The 23,049-nt window shown below is 35.6% G+C and overlaps 2 long non-coding RNA genes across 2 annotated transcripts; both read right to left on the bottom strand.

Moving 5' to 3' along the window:
* Window positions 1-2,489: 2,489 nt before the first annotated feature.
* On the bottom strand, window positions 2,490-4,526 carry LOC149492647 (uncharacterized). Its single transcript, XR_016318923.1, has 3 exons — window positions 4,286-4,526; window positions 3,385-3,450; window positions 2,490-2,565 (listed from the first exon to the last, which is right to left on the bottom strand). It is a non-coding gene; the product is annotated as an uncharacterized LOC149492647 (long non-coding RNA).
* Window positions 4,527-8,799: 4,273 nt separating this feature from the next.
* LOC149492646 (uncharacterized) lies at window positions 8,800-11,090 on the bottom strand. Its single transcript, XR_016318916.1, has 3 exons — window positions 10,851-11,090; window positions 9,953-10,018; window positions 8,800-9,133 (listed from the first exon to the last, which is right to left on the bottom strand). It is a non-coding gene; the product is annotated as an uncharacterized LOC149492646 (long non-coding RNA).
* Between the last annotated feature and the right edge of the window lie 11,959 nt (window positions 11,091-23,049).

Here is a 23,049-nt window from a genome sequence, read left to right as displayed (position 1 = left end):
AATAATAGTTTACCGGTTTGTGAATAGTACCACCAGTCCGGAAGTTAATATTATTTTTGGTCCGAAAAAATTACTATTTATGTTTTATATTTTATTTAACATTTTTGGAGCATGTATACATGGTTTTTATGGGTAGAAAGTAAGTAAGGAATATTTTTGGAGAATTTAGATAATTAGTGAATAGTGAATTATGGTAGTATATTAAGTAAGGAAATTTGAGCAATTATTTTTATGGAGGAATTTGAGGAATTATTTTTATGGAATAAATTAGAGAGTTTTGTGGACATAAATAATATTTTGAAGGAATTTAATTGGAGAATATTTGGAGAAAAGACCAAAACACCCTCCAATTTGGAGAAAAGACCAAAATACCCCTTAGTTGCTATATTAAAAGCAACTATCAATTATTGAGCAACACTTTGTCCTTCTTCTCCTTTTCCTACACGTTTCCTTCTCCTTCTTCTTCTTCTTCTTCTTCTTCTTCTTCAATTCTAACTTAGTAAACACTTAGTAAACACCCATCCAACTTGATTTAAGTCATAAATCTTAGAGAGTGAAGCTAGAGAAGTAATCTTTGGTGACTAATTTCAAAGAATTTGGTGATTTTCCTACTTGGGTCAAGTAAGTGATTTTATGATAATCTCATTATTTTTGGGTTTAGAGTTGTCTTTTAGCATATACATGCTTAATCATGCTCCAATTACTTCTTTTATTTGTTTTCTTTGTTTGATTTTGAGTTTCTTGCATGTAGAGGGTGGAGAGCCTTCTAACAAAGATAAGGGCAAGACCAAAGCTTGAGAAGCTTTGATTAGGAAGTGAAATAAATGAGATCACATTATGTTAATAACTCTTAGTTTACCATAACGTATTTATGATATCAAATGAATTTTTTAAAGCATGATGTGTTGGTGTACATATGTAATACATGTTCAAATTTAATGATTTTATGTATATAAATGATTTTTAAGTATGTTGTCATCACAACATTGGTTTGTTGAGTTTTATGAGCACCACTGAGTTTTATACTCAGAGCGTTGATTTTATCACGTACAGGTTGGAGATTGTGCTTGCTGCTTAAAGACCTGAAGAGTAGCATCAGAGCTGAAGAGATATTTTGGTAGTTACTTAGTATTTTTTTTTGTAACTAAGAATTATGGCATGTATAAGTATTACATTTTTGGAGACTGTATTAGTTAATTTATAACTTAAGCATATTGTTGTAAATTATTTTGGTGTATATATTGGGAGATAAACTTGGACTTATTTAATGGTTAGAACATTAGAAGTTGATATGTTTAAATGAATGTATTGAATTGATGAATATTATAATGTTATTGAGGATATGAAATGATAGAAGTGCTATTGTGTTGTTATTGGAGTTTGGAATTGGGAGTGCTTTGTATTCATATGTTTGGCAACTTCTATTTTTAGGGAAAACTCTTGCAGTTTTTCTGTAGGACTCTCCCAAATCATTTTCAAAACAAAATATTATTACTTGTTAAACTTATGAATACTAAGTCACTTCTAATTCATAATATGATTGTATGATTTATATGTAGGTTAGGACGGTGCCTCCGGCACCGAATGTGGCATCCACCGTCGGGTCTTTCGAGATCGGGCGGCGAGTGTTACATCGGGACTTTACTCAAATCCTGCCAAGCTGATGCTAGGTTTGCCAAGGCATCCGGAATTCTGTTATAGGTTCTTCCTATGTGAGTGAAGGTGATCTTATCGAAAAGTGCTGCCTTCTTCAACAAGTACTCAACATAGGGCTTCAATCTCTCTTCTTCTACTTTCCATCTCTCGTTGGCATGTTCAATAACCAATAACGAATCTCCTATTACCTCAACTTCCTTAGCACCTGATGCAAGAAGAGCTTCCATTCCCATGATGCATGCTTCATATTCAGCCATATTGTTAGTGACCGGAAACAACAATCTCTTGCACATTGTGGTGACCTCGCCATTAGGTGCTTCAATTACAATACCAGCTCCGGCTCCATTTTTGTTGGCCGATCCATCAATGTACAATTTCCAGGCCCCTGTTTCGATACACAGCAAGTGCTCATCTGGAAACTCCAATTCCCATGGTTCGTTGTCACAACCCGTTTCCGTGGGCCGGACCGGCACTAGGGCCCAGGTAAGCTTAAGGCCCCCGAGGCCCGTAGTAAGCCTAAATTATTCAATCTGTCTACATGATTCTCCTAATTTCAACAAAACAGTAAGCCCATATGACTTAAGATATAAGTTTTATAAAATTTTCAAACATCTGGCCCAATATCAAATAATACATAAAATTTAACCAGGGCCTATTCACAATAACTCATAATTACAATAAGGGCTTACTAGTTTACCTACAGTTAATTGCACAATAATTAATTTATAGCGTAGTGCTAACAATAAGGCCCAATTTAAATACACAGCCCTATAACTGCGGAGTCTAAAAAAAATCTGATAAAAGAATAATTTATACATTCAAAATTAAGTATCAAGAATATAAAGTTTACCTTTATAACTCTGCGGAGAAGATTGCAGAGCTTCAGTCGGATCAACTGCTTCCTAGTACCTGGGAGGTTTGGAGAGAAGGGGGTGAGTTTTGCAACTCAGTGAATAATAATAAATAATACTCACCACATACAGTCAAGCAAAATGCACCCTAGTATACTGAATGAACACACAACAGTCAACCATATGACATTACATCAGCACCCACAAACAATATCACCTTCAAATAATCACATCACGTGGAAATTAGTCAGTGGAGTCACCGAACCCCCGATGAGCCGTCCTCCCACATGGCTCATCCTCTCACATGTGCACCAGGGAGCCGATCCCCCATACTGGCCGACCGGTCTAATCCTCACTTGACCAGCCCTCTCATTGTTTTTCCATTCTCTCTTTTCTTTTTCATACCAAAAGGAGGTAACCCGGTCGTCTCCATCAAATCTAGATCATCAGGCGCTCACAACAGGAGGCCACCCTGCGGGCTGCGATCAAATCTAGATTATCAGGTGCGCCCAATAAAGAAACCAACCTGTGGTTTTCCATATCACACAGATCATAGCAGTAGGTGCACACGGGGGCGCCGATCTCCCATTTACCCGGCTAACAGTAATCATATTGGATCCATATAACGGTACGGTCTCACAGTCCCATGGTGACCCACTTCATCCCAATTCCACACAAACAAATCACAATATATGCACAACACAATTATTCAAACAATTCTTTCAATGTACTGCACCAAATACATCAAAATATACAATTATGCAACATAAAATAAATATGAGCTTTAATATAAAAATATATATATGTATATATATAAGGTTTGTAAAAAAAATGCTATGCAAATGCATGTTGATATGCATTATTTATTATCACTCACAGTGGTGGAGAGCGAAATTCTAGCTTTGATTCTGTCCTGGAGGAGCACTAGATGGACCCGGGCGATCTAAGAAATTTAAAGAATGACACCAGAAAATAATTATATCAGATAAAATATTTATTTACCTTTAATAATTTTTATTTCCTATTCTTACTTTTTATACTTAATTATTCTCTATATTAAATTTCTTTTCTGACATAACTTTTATTCTTATTATTATTATTATTATTATTATTATTTTATTCTATTTTATTTTATTTTATCTAACTCTAGTTTATTTATTTTCTTCTACCGAAATTTATTTTATTTTTATACCAAATTTATTTTTATTTTTCTACCGAAATTTCAGCAGCATCTCCCTTAAAAATTGGACTATCTACCTATTAAAATATCAACAATTTCACAAATATTCAATCCATACGGCCCATCCGTCGGGCAATTAATCAAACAACATTTTCCCATCCTCCTCCAATCTCAACATCACCACACAATCCAAATTATACATTACAATAACATTATATTTAAACTACTTTAATTAAATCAATACTAAAATTATAAAACTGTTAACTACTCACAATTATCAAATTAAATTAACCAAATTACTTAACTACAAATAATAAAATTAATTTAATTAACTAGCATTACTAACATTAACTTAACTAAACTAATTGACTACAAGTAATAAAATTAATTTCATTAACTAATATTACTAAATTAATTAACTTCAAATAATAAAATTAATTTAATTAACTAATATTACTAACATTAACTAAATCGACTAAAATTATTAAAATTAAACTAACTAAACTAAATCAATTAACTAAATAAATTCAAGAACACTAACTTAACTAAATAAATTACCTACAAACAATTAATTTCATTCACTAAAACTAAATTATACCTCATATATTGTTGCCGGAATTCGATTAACCGGAAATGGGGCTGGTGGCCGGAGGTCGACTGGCGGTGTGGAGAGAGGCGGCGAGGGCTGGGTGGCGTGCAGTGGATCTGTTGTCTCTCGCCAGTCACACAGAGATAGACGCAGGGAAGAAGAAAAGAAAAGAAAAGAAAAGAAAAGAAAGAAAGAAAGAAGAAAAGGAAGAAAGGAGGAGGTGGTGGTGGTGCGGTGGTGGGCTGGAGGTGGCGCAGAAATGGTGGGTGAGAAATGAAGGTGCAGCATTGGATATATAAAAAAAAAGGAATTTTCTAGATGCTTTGGGTCGAACCGGTTCGGTTTGATTCGATTCGGCCCAAATCATCGATTTTTAACTGGTTTTCAGCTTTTTCAATCGGTTTTCGATCCGGTTTCTCACAGTATTCGCACTAAAATATTAATATTAATTTACAGGCTGTCGGTTCATTAAATTTAATTGGAAAATTTTTTGAAAATAAAAATTCGGGTTGTTTCAGTCTTCCCCCCTTAAAAAAAATTCGTCCTCGAATTTTAAAGCTAACAAGAAACTACGATGCAACAGTTGTTTACTACAGTGGTGGTTGTGCTTCTCACATAATGCTGCAACTGCTAAAAGTTATGACATTCACACTCAGGAGAATACTTGTTCTGATGAACAGTTAGATATCTACCTTATCACTATAGTTAATTTAAACTTGAGTTGTATTATATCTACAAGTCGTCAAATCAAATAAACTATTCATAACCCAAGGCACAGATTCGACACTAGTATTCACCTTTACGCGTAAGAATTTAAGTCCTTCATAACCTCTGCTCAAGTAAGGGTTATTAACTCATTAGCTATATATCATGTGTCCTACATCGATGTATCGCCTCATTTATCTCTCACTAGCTATTATAGGCAATGATCATCATTCCATAAGAAGCTCATACACAAATCAAGTATTTAATCTTACTGATACAAGAATCCACATATTCAATCAAATTTACTACTATCCCAATTTGGACTCCTTATTTTAAAATTCAAAACCTACATGCCGACTCAATCCATTTTCCATCAATTCCAATTCCATATATTTGCCCTCATAATCATTGAAGTTGTTCATAATTAAATAAAATGATTGCTGCCAACTCAAGAAAGTTTTCGATTATTATCAAATTTTGCCATTAAGTGCTATTTAAATCATTTCCAATTAAAGAGAACAAATTATTGCCACTACTACAAGCTAATTTCTTCTGTCTTTAATCAATGTTTTAAACCTAAGTTTATGTATCTAGAAATCACGAATCCTAAACAAGTAGAGCCCTTTTTTTTTTTTTTGCTCTAGTTAAGTAAGAGATTAAGGATGTTAAACCTATAATCCAACTCCTAATTACCTATGTCCTTGTTTTATGTTTATTCTTAATCCCATGAATACCTATGAATATTCAGATAATAATATCATTGGGTTATTCCTTTTCTCCAAGTCTATCACCTCCAAATTTTGTAAAATTTATTCCTAATACGATCTAGGAATATCCTCAACCTTAATTATGTTCTCTCTATATCCTGTACTCTAAACAAGGTTAATACCTCATTGAATCCTTTAAACAGCAAGTTATATCGCAAACTGCCATTTATAACAATTTTATTCATTTATCCGCAATTGCATCAATTACTAAGGAATTCAAAACAGGTTTACACTGACTCCACTTCATGTCTTACTAATTCTCATCCTAATTGGTATCTCAATCATTCCATGAGCAATTTTCATTTATTAATGATTTGATTGACACACATGAAGTGGCACTCCAAGATAATTAAGATATAGTCTTATCTAGTTATCACATCCAATAATCTTACAACTTATATTATCAGTCTTCAAATATTGGCATGTAGTCTCTTCACTAAAATTGTTAAAACTATCCCAAATTCACCTATTTATTTCTTATACCAAGTTTCACTGTTCCAAACGAATAGTAAATTAAAACTCAGCTAGTTTGTTACCAAATGCCAATATTCCAAATACCTTTATGTTCTACTAGGGTCATAATTGTTAACTTTTCTTCTCCATTAAATAAAATAAGTAACTTCAAAATATGCACTAAGTAATAGAAAGTCCTTATGTATGTACTTTCCACCAACAAGTTACATTTATTCACATTCATTGTCATCTCAAGCTATATCCCATGACCTTTTATCAACTCTTATTCCCAGTTATTACTATTAATAACACATATCACTTGTACATGATACATTTATAAGCTCAATATATGGGTTCAATTAATATAACTGATAAAACATAATACACTTATCAAATTACAGAAGTCAAAATTTTCTTATCTCTTTCTCTCAAGCAGGAAATCTATCTTTCTTTCTGAATATAAGTACTAAGTTCTTTTGTCATCGGGATTACAACCCTCGACTCAGTTATCTATTTGTTTATCACAAGACATTCAATAGCTTCCTATATTTGATCTCTTTTTAGATTCTAAATTTACTATTTATGATCCATTAAATTCTCAAAATTCACCTCGCAAAGACCGATTAACTCAACTCATAAGTTTGGTTATAACATCATCCATTATTTATTTAATATTCTATTAGAATTCTCACCGACAGTGATAATTATTTTAAACCTCAAAGCCATTTTCCTACCTTCAATAGTATACATGTTCCATCATTCTACCTTTAACAATATTTCACTTCTTTTTGTCTAACTACATATTCTTATCTACTTATTCTAAAGCATCTTAACTTTCTAAATTTTCATAAATCTTAAATTTATTTACAGTATAAAATTACTATTCAAGCTATAATTTTCCCATTATAGTTATCACCTAATATAATAGCATTTCAATCCCAAAACCACTAATTTCCTTTGCTATCTTTTACTTTTATTTTATTATACTTGATCCATAAGCTTAGTCTGGCTTATTAAACATCCTACATGTACTAGGATCTTAATTATATCACACATGGATCCATAACTCTTTCATGAATTGTAAACCACAATTTTTCTACACTCATGAAATCCCAAAATATAGAAATCCTTATCTTAAATCCCCTAATACATCATCACTCCTAATTTTTTTCAATTTTAATAACAATGACCCAAATTTATCAAACTCCAAATAATAATTATCCTCATTTAAATCATACTAATTTATACTCATCATGTTTCTGTAATTGATTCTTCTTAATATCCATACAATAACAGGACTAGATCCATCCTTACTTATCTAATTCATTAGTATTATATCAATTCAATAATTGGGTAATTATCTCTCCAGGTCCGATGTCATTCATCAATACACTTAATCATCATGCCCCACTATTTACATAACATAATTACCTTAATTCCCTTATAGAATTGTTCCTCGGATCATAGAATCTCCCATTAAATAAAAATCATTGTTTGTACTTTACATACCATCGAGTGTGCAACAATTATTTTAAACATCAAATTTTAAACATCAAAAGACTAAATACCATTAGATAAACCATAAGATTCCACAAGCCACACAATATCCACCACTAAGTACATAAAGATTAGAGTAATTTATCTCTTACTAAAAATCGCGATTTACTTTTCTTTTAACCACAATAATTTATATTATTCGCTATATTCACACCCTAAAAAAAATAGTTGATGAATACAACAATACACTTTGCTCTACCAAGCAGGGATTATTCATAAATAAAACTTACTTCATATAATAATTCCACCAATATTATTCTTTATGAAAAATACTCATCACCATTATCATATCAAATCACACCAAATCCTGCAATATTCAAACCTTATAAAAATAATGTATATCCATTCCATCCAGAAAAATATTTATCTCAATAATTATAATAAATTCCACCAACCAACATCATGTAAATATCACCAAATACATATATTAATTCAAGGCACCACTTAAATAGATTCTAATGTCCTTAAATCCGAACCATTTAGTTCTCTTAATAAATAATTAGCAACTCATTCTCAATTCCGCAGGCACACATATACACACATTCCTGCATTTTTATATATGTATTCCATATTCAACACGTATTAAATAAAAATAGCACACTTTCATCATCTAACTTTAACTTATTAATCCTATATAACTTATCTTCTTACCTACTTAGATTATATATGAATATTATTTATTCCATAGAAGGATTCTAGTTTAAGTTTAAACCATCCCCTTAGCATCATTAGCTAAATCACATCTCTAGAGGACAAGGATACAAATTTTAATTATAAAACAACTTGACTTTAACCTGACTGCGAACAACGCTGAAGAGGAAAGCAAGAAAGACTATGTCAAGACATGACAGGAATTACTCCGCAGTTACATCTAGACTTATGAACTTTTGCTCCGATACCACCTTTGTCACGACCCGTTTCCGTGGGCCGGACCGGCACTAGGGCCCAGGTAAGCTTAAGGCCCCCGAGGCCCGTAGTAAGCCTAAATTATTCAATCTGTCTACATGATTCTCCTAATTTCAACAAAACAGTAAGCCCATATGACTTAAGATATAAGTTTTATAAAATTTTCAAACATCTGGCCCAATATCAAATAATACATAAAATTTAACCAGGGCCTATTCACAATAACTCATAATTACAATAAGGGCTTACTAGTTTACCTACAGTTAATTGCACAATAATTAATTTATAGCGTAGTGCTAACAATAAGGCCCAATTTAAATACACAGCCCTATAACTGCGGAGTCCAAAAAAAATCTGATAAAAGAATAATTTATACATTCAAAATTAAATATCAAGAATATAAAGTTTACCTTTATAACTCTGCGGAGAAGATTGCAGAGCTTCAGTCGGATCAACTGCTTCCTAGTACCTGGGAGGTTTGGAGAGAAGGGGGTGAGTTTTGCAACTCAGTGAATAATAATAAATAATACACACCACATACAGTCAAGCAAAATGCACCCTAGTATACTGAATGAACACACAACAGTCAACCATATGACATTACATCAGCACCCACAAACAATATCACCTTCAAATAATCACATCACGTGGAAATTAGTCAGTGGAGTCACCGAACCCCCGATGAGCCGTCCTCCCACGTGGCTCATCCTCTCACATGTGCACCAGGGAGCCGATCCCCCATACTGGCCGACCGGTCTAATCCTCACTTGACCAGCCCTCTCATTGTTTTTCCATTCTCTCTTTTCTTTTTCATACCAACAGGAGGTAACCCGGTCGTCTCCATCAAATCTAGATCATCAGGCGCTCACAACAGGAGGCCACCCTGCGGGCTGCGATCAAATCTAGATTATCAGGTGTGCCCAATAAAGAAACCAACCTGTGGTTTTCCATATCACACAGATCATAGCAGTAGGTGCACACGGGGGCGCCGATCTCCCATTTACCCGGCTAACAGTAATCATATTGGATCCATATAACGGTACGGTCTCACAGTCCCATGGTGACCCACTTCATCCCAATTCCACACAAACAAATCACAATATATGCACAACACAATTATTCAAACAATTCTTTCAATGTACTGCACCAAATACATCAAAATATACAATTATGCAACATAAAATAAATATGAGCTTTAATATAAAAATATATATATGTATATATATAAGGTTTGTAAAAAAAATGCTATGCAAATGCATGTTGATATGCATTATTTATTATCACTCACAGTGGTGGAGAGCGAAATTCTAGCTTTGATTCTGTCCTGGAGGAGCACTAGATGGACCCGGGCGATCTAAGAAATTTAAAGAATGACACCAGAAAATAATTATATCAGATAAAATATTTATTTACCTTTAATAATTTTTATTTCCTATTCTTGCTTTTTATACTTAATTATTCTCTATATTAAATTTCTTTTCTGACATAACTTTTATTCTTATTATTATTATTATTATTATTATTTTATTCTATTTTATTTTATTTTATCTAACTCTAGTTTATTTATTTTCTTCTACCGAAATTTATTTTATTTTTATACCAAATTTATTTTTATTTTTCTACCGAAATTTCAGCAGCATCTCCCTTAAAAATTGGACTATCTACCTATTAAAATATCAACAATTTCACAAATATTCAATCCATACGGCCCATCCGTCGGGCAATTAATCAAACAACATTTTCCCATCCTCCTCCAATCTCAACATCACCACACAATCCAAATTATACATTACAATAACATTATATTTAAACTACTTTAATTAAATCAATACTAAAATTATAAAACTGTTAACTACTCTCAATTATCAAATTAAATTAACCAAATTACTTAACTACAAATAATAAAATTAATTTAATTAACTAGCATTACTAACATTAACTTAACTAAACTAATTGACTACAAGTAATAAAATTAATTTCATTAACTAATATTACTAAATTAATTAACTTCAAATAATAAAATTAATTTAATTAACTAATATTACTAACATTAACTAAATCGACTAAAATTATTAAAATTAAACTAACTAAACTAAATCAATTAACTAAATAAATTCAAGAACACTAACTTAACTAAATAAATTACCTACAAACAATTAATTTCATTCACTAAAACTAAATTATACCTCATATATTGTTGCCGGAATTCGATTAACCGGAAATGGGGCTGGTGGCCGGAGGTCGACTGGCGGTGTGGAGAGAGGCGGCGAGGGCTGGGTGGCGTGCAGTGGATCTGTTGTCTCTCGCCAGTCACACAGAGATAGACGCAGGGAAGAAGAAAAGAAAAGAAAAGAAAAGAAAAGAAAGAAAGAAAGAAGAAAAGGAAGAAAGGAGGAGGTGGTGGTGGTGCGGTGGTGGGCTGGAGGTGGCGCAGAAATGGTGGGTGAGAAATGAAGGTGCAGCGTTGGATATATAAAAAAAAAGGAATTTTCTAGATGCTTTGGGTCGAACCGGTTCGGTTTGATTCGATTCGGCCCAAATCATCGATTTTTAACTGGTTTTCAGCTTTTTCAATCGGTTTTCGATCCGGTTTCTCACAGTATTCGCACTAAAATATTAATATTAATTTACAGGCTGTCGGTTCATTAAATTTAATTGGAAAATTTTTTGAAAATAAAAATTCGGGTTGTTTCATTCGTCATCTGTAATTGGGTTTTCAGCTAGGTACTCTGCCACAACCCGACCTTTGACCGTTTTCTTCGTTACGAACTCTTCGTCCACACTAGACATCTGAATTAACCACTTAGACAGCCATCCTTCTAGAGTAGGCGTTTTCTGCAGATACTTCAGAGGATCAATTTTGGAAACGAAAGTGACCCTGAAAGAATCAAAGTAAGGCCTCAACTTCTTTATCGACCATACTACTGCCATACACGTTTTCTCCACCAAATTGTACTTCTCTTCAATAGGCAGTAGTTTCTTGCTAATGTAGTAAATTGCCTTTTCTACTCCGGCGGCGTCCGGCTGTACCAACATTGCTCCAACTCCTGCATCCTCTATAGACAAATACAGGATTAGAGGTTCTCCTAGTCTAGGCGAACTCAGCACTGGCGGATTCATTAGATACTTCTTTATGTGATCAAAGGCTTTCCGGCAGTCCTCATTCCATTTAACTGGCTGATTCTTCTTAAGTAGCTTGAAAATTGGAGCACAAGTGATGGATAACCTCGAAATAAACCTGCTGATGTACTGAATTTTACCCAAGAAGCTTCTCACTTGACGCTCTGTTCTTGGCAGTTCCATATCCTGAATGGCCTTTATTTTGTCGGGGTAAACCTCAATCCCGTTAGGTCCTCCAACAAAACCTAACAACTTCCCTTTTGTTACACCAAATACGCACTTTTTGGGATTGAGTCTTAGATTGTACTGCTTGACCCGTGCAAAGAACTTTTCTAGCACTTTTCTAGCATTTCTGCGTGCTCTTCCTGTGTTCTTGTCATGATCACCATGTCATCTACATATACTTCCAACCCTTTATGGATCATATCATGAAATAATGTTGTAGCCATTCTCTGATATGTTGCCCCGGCGTTCTGCAGTCCAAATGGCATCATTTTATAGCAAAAAGTACCAAAGTCCGTGGTGAAGGCAGTCTTGTGTGTAACGCCCTGATTTTTCTGTGTCTAAAATAATAGTTTTACCAGTCTGTGAATAGTACCACCGGTCTGTGAATAGTACCATCAGCCCGGGAATAAGTATTATTTTGGTCCGGAAAAATTACTATTTATGTTTTATATTTTATTTAACATTTTTGGAGCATGTATGCATGGTTTTATGGGTAGAAAGTAAGTAAGGAATATTTTTGGAGAAATTAAAGAATTAGTGAATAGTGAATTATGGTGTTATATTAATTAAAGAAATTAGAAAAAATAATTTTATGGAGTAAATTTGAGATGGTGTTATATTAATTAAGGACATTAGATAAATTATTTTTATGGAGTAAATTTGAGAATTTTGTTGTGTTACATAATATTTTGAAAGAATTTAATTTGGAGAATATTTGTAGCCATTAGATTACATTGACTCAATCCTAGCCATCCAATGTTGAGAAAAGACTAAAATGCCCTTGTTGCTCAATTATTTGAGCAACCCTTTTTCTCTTCTTCTTCTTCTCATCAACGTGAACTCCTCTCCTTTCTCCTCTTTGTTTTTCCTTCAATTTCTACATGGTAAACTCACCAAATTTACACCATTAAACTTGATTTAAGTAATTAATCCTTGAGATTAAAGCTTTAGAAATGATTTTTGGTGAATAATTTCAAGTAATTTGGAGAGTTACTACTTAACCCAAAGGGTGGAGAACCTTCTACCAAAGAGAAGGCAAACTAAGGCTTCAAGAGTTTGATTTAAGCTTGTTAGAGCTTATGTTAAGGTAAGTGTTCATAAATCCTCTTACCTTGTTTAAATTTTTGATTTTGTGAAGTTTATGCTATTTGTGAAAATTGGGAATTTTATATGAAATAATTTGATTATTAAATTTTGGTGGTATAAATGTGTTCTTGGGAGATTTCTAAGCATGCTTATATGTTGAATTGATAAGGAAAACAATTTCTTCTTCATTCTCCAAGAGTGGCAGAACCTATTGATGAATAAAGCCCTAAGTTTTCTTGTTATTCTTTGTGGATTTATAGTCTTAAGGTGATATTTGATGAGTATTTGGTATGTGGTAGAAATCTCTACCTTGTATATGATATAAGTAAGCTGAAATGAGGAAAAAGTGTTATTGGGTGTGATTACGGCCTGTTTTTCGATCCTTTTCATTTTCCATTGGTGTCTGAGTCCTTCATGAAAGTTGTAGGTCTACTTCTTAGCTTTCCAACCCATCCTCTTGTGTCCAATTTGGATATATATAGCTCAACGTATGGCTAAAACACCTAAACTGACTCTGTTATGACGGGCTACATGCATCACTGACTTGAGTGCCCATTTTGACCACTATAATGATAATATTATGTTCTAAGTTCTTCATGAGAGTTGTTTCCCTGTGTCTTTGAGACTTCTCTGGTTTTGGATTGATTTAATTTGAGTGGTTGGTTAAGGAGGAATTCAATAAACATTGGACTTGGTTCTGCTGAATCAGGTCTGGACTGTTGGTCTGTGTTCCTAGCTTTTGTTTGCTACCTTACAGATTGATCTGGGCTGTGGTCCCTTCATAACATTTGTATAATTTTGTCTTAGCTTTTTAATGAATCTAATTTCATTCAATTTGGAGACATATAATTCAAGTTATGTCTTAAAAACCCAGCAAAGGTCAAGGTTATTTTCCTGCTGAAAATTTTCTATGTCTTGAATCATAGGTTTATTTGGATAAATGTAGGTATGAATCATGTGTGATGAAGTTCTCTTGATTCTTTGTATCCTTTAAGATTTATTTGACAAAAATAAGACATAAGTTTGAGAAGTGATGTTGTGGATATGTTTGGAAAGGTGTGAAATTGATTTAGATAATGCATGATGAGGGTTGAAATGGATACTTTTGTGCATAAGAGTTATGTTAGCATGCTTTATTGGAGAAGGAAATTCCTCCCCTTGGTTAATAATGCTTGCTTAATTATTTTATATATGTGAAATATGTATGACTATTTTGATTTGGATTTGATAACTTTCATATGTTTAGAGTTTTTTTAAAAAAAATGGGTATTTAAGGTGTATGTGATTTGAAGTTTGAATAAGGAAAGTATGATTTTATATGATAAGAAATTTCTTATAATAAATTTCATTGTGACTTTAAGAAAGTTTGAAAAGAAAAGGAATTTATGAGAAAGTTCCTATATTAAGTAATTATGTTTAAATATGAAGTTTTCATAAGTCACTTAAGTTCTAAAGTGAGCTTACAAGTATGATTTCATATGATAAGAAATTTTCTATGTTAAGTAATTATGTGTAAGTATGAAATTTTCATGAACTACTACGTTCTCAAGTAAGCTTATATTATGAATTTAAGAAGACTAATGAATAAGACAAGTTTTATGATAAGTGTTATGAATTAAGAATTAATACAAGGATTTTGGGCTCTCCTATACTTAGTGTGAATTTGATGTGTGATTTGATTTTATTATGTATGATGAGCATGCTCGGCATTTGATGCCATTATGATAAGAAGCTATGATCATATGCTAGGCACGTGGGTGTCTTATGTTAGGGCGGACGCGCTCTATATGTTATGAATACGATGGCGACCTAAGGCCATTATGAAAAGGTTGGCGACCTAAGGCCATTATGAAAACCTATCTGCTTCTCTTTCTCATAAGTGTATGCGAGCCCTATGGAAAATATTTGGAAGACAATTAAACGAATGAGATCATATTATTTTAGTAAACCTTACTTTGGAAATTAATGATTATGTTATCAATGAATTTTCAAAGTATGATATTTCAATACATGGTTTTAAAAATAAATAGTATATGTATTGGTATAATAAATGTCCAAGTAATGAATTTATGATTTGAAAGAATTAAATTATTATGTTATTATTTATACGGTTATTTGATATTCTAAGTGACGAACTAAAGTATTTATGGTGATTAAATGTCTAAGTAAAGGATTTATGGTATAAAGAATTAAATTATTTATGTTATTAATTAATAGTGGATTTGATATTTCTTTTGCTATAAATGAAAATGTATGTTGAAATTTAATGATTTTATGATTGGAAATGATTTTATGAAAGTTGTTTTTAAGTAAGTTGCCATCGTAACTTTGGTAAGTATGTGAATTATGAGCACCACTGAGTTTTATACTCAGCGCGTCGATTTTTATCACGCGTAGGTTGGAGATCGTGGTTGCTACTTGAAGATTTGAAGAGCAGAAGTGACTAATTTGGTGGTAGTCGATTGAGACTTATATAATGAAGAATGATGGCGTGTATAATTGTTACATTTTCAGATATTATGTTATTTGAAATATAATTGAAGTATGTAATTATAAATTATTTTGGTGTATATATTTGGAGATAAGAGTAAGATTTATTAAATGATTGAATATGAAATATTTGAAGTCAGTTGATATGATTAGTTCATTAAGACTTGATATATGTATATAATGAATGTATTTAAGTGATGAATATTAAAATGTTATTGAGGAATTATGAAATTATGAAATTATAGAAGTGCTATTGTGTTGTTATTGGAGTTTGATGGGGTTTGGAGTTTGAATTTGGGAGTGCCTTGGATTCATATGTTTGGCAACTTCTATTTTTAGGGGAAACTCTTGCAGTTTTTCTGTTGGACTCTCCCAAATCATTTTCAAAACAAAATATTATTACTTGCTAAACTTGTGAATCCTAAGTCACTTCTAATTCATAATATGGTTGTATGATTTATATGTAGGTTAGGACGGTGCCTCCAGCACCGAATGTGGCATCCACCGTCGGGTCTTTCAGGATTGGGCGGCGGGTGTTACATTGTGCTTGTCAACTAAGGCCATTAGTATTTGGTTATATCCGGAAAATCCATCCATGATAGAATAACATCCCATTCCAGCAGCACTGTCAATCAAAACATCTATGTGCGGAAGTGGAAAGTCATCCTTAGGCGAGGCTTTGTTCAGGTCCCGGTAGTCAAGACAGACCCTTATCCTCCCATCTTTCTTTAGCACAGGGACTATATTGGCCAACCATTCCGGATAGTGTACTACTTCCAAGAATCCTGCATCCAACTGCTTCTGGACTTCAGCTTTGATCTTATCCTGCCATTCTGGTCTGACCTGTCTCCTTTTCTGTTTCACCGGCTTGGATCAATAGGAATGAAGTGCTCTGCTATTGATATATCGATTCCTGGCATGTCAGCATAGCTCCAGGCAAATACCTCTGAATTTCTTCTAATGCATTCTTGAAGATCCTGTCTAAGTTCAGGTTTAAAGTCTGATTCGATTTCGATTAGTTTAGGATCTTCAGTGGTGCTTAAGTTAAATGCAAAATGATGTAATGCATTTATGTCAAATATGCGCGTGGTATAATCAATGCCATGAATGTGACAATCAGGAAAACAAGAAAACAAATAGTCAAAGTTCACTTCCATTGATTGAAATAACAAAGGAAAACCATCCATATTGTTCTCAAAACAAACATCAGAAAAGCAAAATACAGGATTAATTGCCTGCTCAATACATTCATCACAAGTGTTCTTTATTGCCTGAATTACTTCATTTGCATCTACATCTTCTTCTTCTTCCGGGGTGGCTTCTGCTTTCTTCTCTTCCTCCTCTTTAAGCTCTACCATCTTCAGCGCCTTCCTCTCTGCCTCTTAGGCGTCTTCAGCAGCTAATACTGACTGGAGGATCCGTGCCTTGGCTCTCTGCTCTTGCACCATCTTGGAAGCTTCATCCCCAATCCCCAAAAAGTCTTCAAACTCAGATATCTTCTTCGACCATTCAGCTTCAGTGCCTGCTTGCGTCATACCCACTATGAACTATGTTCCCTCAACTAGCTGTTCCAAGGAAGGTTCAGGAGACTTGATCAGTTTCCCCTCAAAGTCTATCATGAATATTTCCAGGCCAGGGTAGGTCTTCCCCCTACTTTGAAATTCTCCTGCAGCTTGTGGGACAAAGAAAATATGATTCAGATTTGGCCCTCTAACCGGAGACCGGATCTCATACTTCTCCTTCTTTCTGTTCTCTGAATATCCCAGCCCGCGCCTATCTTGTTGTCCATATGCTGATGAGAGAGGCTCAAACCTTCCTTGTAGCTCTCGGCCTAGCCCTTTGCCATACCACCACTGCATCTTTTTCATCATTTTCCTTGAAAAGGGACTCATTCTGTTTACTGCACTCTTACTCTCATTAGTGGGCGCATCAATCACTGCCACTTGGAAACCAGACAACGGCACTGCCACCTCCAAGCCTTCTACAGTTGCCACATCCAAATCTTCTTGCGCGTTAACGGTCACCACCTCCGTACCCCATGGAATCTTCACTTTTCTGTGCAGGGTAGATGAAATTGCACCTAGAGGATGGAGCCAGGGTCTTCCCAACAACAGAGCATAGTTGGCCAAAATATCAAGAACAACCACATCCACAGCTCTCTACGGCCCCTGTGGAGATCTTCGCTCTGAAAGTTCCTTTTGCGTTACGTATTGTATTGTCATAAGCTTTGACCACCATGTTTGATGGTTCAAGTTCTGACTCCTCGATTTTAAACTTGGATAGTGTGAACCCCTCCCCAAAATATCATGAGCATATGAATGCATGTGACAAAAGGAAGAAATGCACGTGAATGATATGAGTCGCCACCTTGTTTAATTGTTTTAGGGTAAACTAGGAAAAACCCTAAGTGACTCCAATTTTAATTAACCTAGTTACTAGATTAATTAGCCCAATGTCTAAGGCATGGTCTTCGAACCCGAGGTGGATCCCGAGACTATGTCATGCTGATGAAACTAACCTAAGAATGAATGTTTTGCAAGGAAGATGAAATAATTTAGACCAATGAAAAAGATGTTTATGTGATTCGACTTGCCGCCCGGGGTTAGATCCCGAACGTGCCTACGTACTTCCGTTTGAATGGAAGATCAAAGTCAACGTAGTTCGATAGGCCTTCTTTGAAGGGCTTTGAATGGGATGCTTAATGCATGAGTGTGTGTATGCTTTGTGCATTTTTGTTTAGGCATTCTGCCAAAGAATTGATTGTTTTAGGCATTTGTTGCCAAAATGTTGATTGGGCAATTTTATTGCCAAAAATTGACTGATTTAAGGCTTTTAGCCAAAAAGATTGATTTAGGCAATTTGATTGCCAAAATGATTGATTTTAGGCGCTTGTCGCCAAAATGATTGATTTTAAGGCTTTTAGCCAAAAGATTGGTTAGGCGATTTGTCGCCAAAATGATTAAGGCATTTGTGCCAAAGGTGTTTTGTTGGGCGATTGTCGCCAAAATGATTAAGGCAATTTTATTGCCAAAATTGATGATTTGAGGCTTTTAGCCAAAAAGTTTGATTTAGGCAATTTGTTTGCCAAAAGTTGATTGGGCGTTTGACGCCAAAAATTGATTTAAGGCTTTTAGCCGAAAAGAGTTGATTTAGGCAATTGTTGCCAAAAAGTTGATTGGGCGATTGTCGCCAGAATTGATTGATTTAAGGCAATTGTGCCAAAATGAATTGATTTAAGGCTTTAAAGCCAAAAGATTGATTAGTTTTAAGGCATTTTGCCAAAGCTTTGATTCAAGCGATTTGTCGCTACGAAAAAAAAGAATTAATTCTCACTTGTAGGCAATTTGTTTGCCAAAAGTGATTTATTAAAGGCTTTTAGCAAAAATTTTGATTTGAGCGATTTATCGCTGAAAAACTTGATCAATTCTCACTTATAGGTAATTTGTTTGCCTAAAGTGATTAATTAAATTGAAATATAGGCAATTTATTGCCATAATAAAAAAAAGTGTTTAATTAGGGCCTTTTAGTCACAATTATTGATTAATTAGACTTAAGCCAAAAACTGTTTGAAATAAAGGCAATTTCACCATAGTTATTGATTAACTAGGCTTTTAGCCAGTATTGTCGAATTTTAGGCTTTAATACCACGATTATCGATTAACCGTGCATCTAAGCTTAATTTTATTTAATTGAGGCAATTTGTTTGCCTAGTGGATGATATGAATGCATTTATGCAGTTATAGAATTTAGGAGGAGTAGAAAAGAAGCATGCATGAAGTGCTAAAATTAAAAAAGACAGAGTTTAGTTTTGTGTACCTGATTTAGTCGACGGCCACTTCTTAACTCCAGGTTAAGCTCCTCGTTAAGGGAAATTAATTAATTTAATTTTAATGACCACTTAACAAAGAAAGAAAGCAATAAAAGCTAAATTAAAATGCAAAAAAGCAGTAAAGAATCGCAAGGAGCGAGAGGGAGAAGGAGCGTCCGTCAACACAGACTGAGTGTGGAAAAAAGGAGGCCCGAGGCCTGTATTTATAGGCACAAAAAAACGGACTGTTTTCGGTGGCCGGGTCGCCGGCCCGGCGGCCATCCCGGCGGCCGGGCCGCCGGCTGGGCAGCCGGCTCGGCGGCCCGCCGGGTCTCGGCGGCTGGGCCGCCGACTCGGCGGCCTGCCCGGCGGTCCGTAGGCGGCTAGGCCGCCGACTTGGCGACCTTCCAGGCGGCCGAGCCGCCGGTCCTTCGGCGGCTGGGCCGCCGGGTCGGCGGCCTGACCGGCGGCTGGGCTGCCGGGATGGGCCGCCGGCTCGGCGGCTGGCTCCGGTGGCTGAGCCACCGGGGCAGGCAGGTTCACTCCGGGGGCTTTTCCGGGAGTTTCGGACCTCCAAAAAATATTCCGGGACCAGTTCCGTGATCCTCGTAATTTTCCGGACGTTTCAAGTACCATATTGGCATACTTCCGGTGAACTTTCCGAAAGGCCTCCAGTCCGGCCGGCTGTTCGCAGTCGAAAAAAACAAGCTTTTGAGCCTCAAAAATTTGAATATTCACAGGCGACTGCAGCCGCTGTCGCCGGCGGCCGCCACCGCCGCGGCCGGGAAAACCGGCTTTTCGAGTCTCAAAATTTGAGTATTCACAGTTGCCCCCCACCGGCAACCATAAAAATGATTTATGGGTGTCGGTGGTTGTCTGAAGACCAAATTTTGAGGATGGGCAGCGGAGGAAACCCCGCCGTGGTTTTTTTTTTTTTTTTTTTTTTTTTTTTTTGAAAATGAAATGATCAAATGCATGGATTTATGTTGGTAACTTAAAGATGTTTTTGCCTCTTAATGAGGGCTTAAAAAGAAGTTTTGCCTCTTAATGAGGGCTTGAAAAGAGATTTTGCCTCTTAAAGGACTTGAAAAGAGATTTTGCCTCTTAGAGGACTTGAAAAGAGATTTTGCCTCTTAGTGAGGGCTTGAAAAGAGATTTTGCCTCTTAGTGAGGGCTTGAAAAGAGATTTTGCCTCTTCGAGGACTTGAAAAGAGATTTTGCCTCTTAGTGAGGGCTTGAAAAGAGATTTTGCCTCTTAGTGAGGGCTTGAAAAGATGTTTTGCCTCTTAGTGAGGGCTTGAAGAGATGTTTTGCCTCTTAGTGAGGGCTTGAAAAGAGATTTGTTTTATTTTTCTTTGAGAACCAAGGGTCCACCTAAAGTCGAAATGATCAAATGGCTTGGTTTTGGATGAAAAAGGGTTGGTTATTGGTTAGGGTTTCACCCTAGGTTTTATGTAAGAAAGTTAACCATTAACCGGGTTCTACCCTGGGTTTGGGTAAAAGAGATTGACGATGGTTGGGTTCCACCCTGGGTTGTGTATGTTTTTTTTTTTTTTATAACACTTGCCCCTGAATTCGACTTGGAGGATTTTGCCCCCTGCTTGAGGGAATTGATGCCTTTATTAGCTGAAACAGAATTTCTTCTTAATGAAAGACTAAAATTCTGTGATTACTTCTGTGATGGGAGAATGGTGAAGGTTCTTATCACTTCTTGCCCCCAGAATGGTGCTGACCATGGAATACTTCAAAACATTGGTGTTGTATTTGTCCTTTCGATCGAGGAATCAAAGAGAACAAGGTTACTTATATGACTCGAGGAAACGGACAATGTGGATGACATCGCTCGTCTGAAAGGATCGAAGAAACGATGGTCCGAGTGGAGACGAGGTATTAAAGAATTACCTCTCAATGATTATGTTTGACACTTTTTTTAGGGATTGTTTTGACATTTTTCTCTCTCCCTCTTTCTTCGAGGAATGACTCAAAGAGTGACGCTTTCAAAACGGACTTTTGAGAATGACTCGATTTTTGTGGCCCGTTGTGGAATGACCACTGGTGATGGAGACTTGATTTTAGAGACTCGATTTAGAGACCCAAAGTTTTCTTGTAGTGAATTTTGACTCGAAGGAACTCAGTGATTCCTGGAAAAAATGATTTATATACTCCCAAGGAGACCTTTGAAAGCACCTTTTTTTTTTTTTTTTTTTTTTGGCCTTAACTTTTGCCTAGTAGCCGCCCTTTCGGGTTTTCGACTCTAGCAGGCTCTTTGCCCTAACTTTTGCCTAGACCGCCCTTTCGAGTTTTCAGCCTAGCGGGCTCAATTCTTGCCTGAAGCCGCCCTTTCGGGTTTTCAACTCCAGCTTTTATTTTTCTTTTCTTCTCTTTTTTTTTACTATTTTTATTATATATTTTATTTTATATTGGCAAAGAGAAAATGCTTTTTATGATGCAGACTTATGTTTGTGACCGCGCCTTTGTGGCTGCCTACGTATCTCCAAGAACTCTTCGGGGGATGGGGAGAATCAGGTCTTTCGTAGTTCCTTCCGGGATGCGAACTTCGTGCTCGGCTGGTGCGGAATTCATCTCCGTCTTGATGTTAGTGCGGAATTCCTTTCCGTCTTGGTGCGGAATTTATTTCCGGCTTGCTGCTGGGGCAGAATTCAATTCTGACTTAATTTTGATTGTGGAATTCATTTCCGATTTGACTTCTTCGAGATTCCTTCCTGACTTGATATTAATACAGAATTCATCTCCGATTTGATTTTTTTTTTTTTTTTTTTTTGCGGGATTCCTTCCCGGCTGGATGTCTCTACGGGATTCTTTCCCGACTGGATGTCTTTGCGGGATTCTTTCCCGGCTTGATGTTGATGCAGAATTCATTTCTGACTTAATTTCTTTCGCGGGATTTCTTCCCGGCTTGATGTCTTTGCGGGATTCCTTCCCGACTTGATGTCTTTGCGGGATTCATTCCCGACTGGATGTCTTCGCGGGATTCTTTCCCGGCTTGATGTTGATGCAGAATTCATTTCTGACTTGTTTTCTTCGCGGGATTCCTTCCCGGCTTGATGTCTTTACGGGATTCATTCCTGACTTAGATGATGTTGAATCAACTTATTGACTCGAGCTCGTATGATAGTGATGACCCTAGGCGAATCTGACTTTGTTGTTGTAGTGGTTTTACCACTGGTTGACTGAAATATGACTTGTATTCATCACAAAGAGTTTTGAATACCCATATTGTGGTGGTAACTTGAGTGGGTTGAGTGTTGAAGAAGCTTTTATGCTTTGAGTTTGTGGCTTCGCCATGTTTAAATTCTTGAGGTTAATTTGATTCCTTTTCTTGAACTTTATCTTCCTCTGAATTTGAAACTTATTTCCTCAATGGTTCTCCTCTCCATAAGGAATTTTGAGGAGACTCTTCCTTTTCCTTGTTTTGAGAAATGACCCTTGTTTATAAGGACACTTGCACTTGTGCCATGCTTGGCACTTGATTTTCAAGGTGTTTGTTGTCATCCAATTTGTGGAAATGACTGCTTGCTTTTTCAAAATGTGAGCAGCCGCTTGGTCTTTGTCCTTATGGCTGAAATGATTTGTCATCTACCCTTGATGGGCTTGAATTTAACGGAGAGCTTGCAGTTGACTCGTTTCTGACAACT

Source organism: Jatropha curcas, chromosome 11 (genome assembly GCF_041381405.1).
Source record: "Jatropha curcas cultivar XTBG-Jc1 chromosome 11, XTBG_Jcur_1.0, whole genome shotgun sequence".
In the NCBI taxonomy this organism is placed as follows: Eukaryota; Viridiplantae; Streptophyta; class Magnoliopsida; order Malpighiales; family Euphorbiaceae; genus Jatropha; species Jatropha curcas.
The sequence above is the reverse complement of the archived record's forward strand: the minus strand, read 5'-3'. Positions and strand labels throughout refer to the sequence as shown.